Raw genomic sequence first — 1598 nt, 5'->3', positions numbered from 1 at the left:
CCCTTATCTTAACATCTTATCAATACATTAGTGTTGTGGAATACTGATTATGTATCACCTTGACACTGTCCAATTGTTCATATCTTATGATATCGTCTGAACGTCATCTTCAAGCTGACCTACTTCATGTCAGATTCTGACTGGTTGCTCATTATCACATAATGATAGCTGACAGTATAACATTGCTTGCCCGGCCTATGACAGCCGGGCCCACATCTTACAGACTTCGTGATTGCTTTCTGTTTCATGTCTGCCCATCAATAAATGACTTTATAATCATACCCGCAAGACTTGTCTTTCAAACACCCTTTTCGCCGTGTTTCTGACCATTCTTACCACGACACTGAACACAAGGGCTCAGCACCAAAGATGTGTGCTGAGTCCCCTCCTGTTAACTTTGATAACCCATGACTGCGCACCAGCATTCTCTTCCAACCTCTTCATCAAGCTTGCAGATGACACGACAGTGATGGGTCTCATCAGCAACAACGATGAGACACACTAAATGTGTGAAGTTAGTCATCTGGTCTCCTGGTGCAAACAAAACAACCTCTCTCTGAATGCTGAGAAGAACAAGGAGATTGTTGTGGACTTCAGGAGAACCTGCAGACAGCACGGTACTCTGTCCATCAACGACACAGCTGTGGAGCAGGTGAGTAGTATGAAGTTCCTGGGTGTGCATGTCACAGAGGACCTCACCTGGTCCACCAACTCAGCAGCACTGGCCAGGAAGGCAAATCAGCGGCTCTATTTTATCTGCAAATTAAGAAGAGCTGGTGCCCCCACCCCGATCTTAACCACCTTCTACAGAGGGGCCATCGAGGGCATCCTGACCAGTTGTTCCACTGTGTGCTATGGGGCCTGCCCATTATCCTGCCACAGGACCCTCCAGCGCATTGTAAGAGCAGCTGAGAAGATTGTTGGCACCGCTCTTCCCTCCCTTCAGGACTTGTACAGCACCTGCCTCACACGAAAAACCCTCCACCTGGCAAGAAATGCTACCCATCCACTGCAAAGCTTTTTTAGCCTGCTGCCATCAGGCAGGAGACTGCAGAATGTCAGGACTAGGACTGGTAGACTGAGGGACAGCTCTATCCACCAGGCTGTAAGGATGCTCAACCCCCCCCCCCCCCCCATTATTCAGTTACCTCTGGTACTACATATGACAGGCCACCTTGAGTTCTAACTATTATCCCCCCCCCCATCCTGCCTGCAGCACATTCCAGTCAAGCACACTAACTCATTCGATACATTACTGGACATTTTGCAAGAACCGATACGCACTCTGACCCTCACAAGAAAAATTAACTATTGCACATAACTAGAGGTGTCCCGATACCGATACCAGTATCGGYATCGGGTCCGATACCAGCATCGAGTACTCGTATTCATACTCGTAAAAGCCGGCCGATACTCTTAACCGATACCGCTTTTGTCTCCTCCTGTGCTGCGTTGCAGCACAAAGGGTAAACAACAATCCATACCAGGCGGGGGCGCTAATGCACTGACAAGTTATTTCCGACCGCACYCMYGAATAACAGAAGAAGAACGATGAGAAGAAGAAGAAGAAGACGAAGAAGAAGAAGAAGAAGAAGTAA

The sequence above is a fragment of the Austrofundulus limnaeus genome, unplaced genomic scaffold, assembly GCF_001266775.1.
Source record: "Austrofundulus limnaeus strain Quisiro unplaced genomic scaffold, Austrofundulus_limnaeus-1.0 Scaffold92, whole genome shotgun sequence".
In the NCBI taxonomy this organism is placed as follows: domain Eukaryota; kingdom Metazoa; phylum Chordata; class Actinopteri; order Cyprinodontiformes; family Rivulidae; genus Austrofundulus; species Austrofundulus limnaeus.
The sequence above is the reverse complement of the archived record's forward strand: the minus strand, read 5'-3'. Positions refer to the sequence as shown.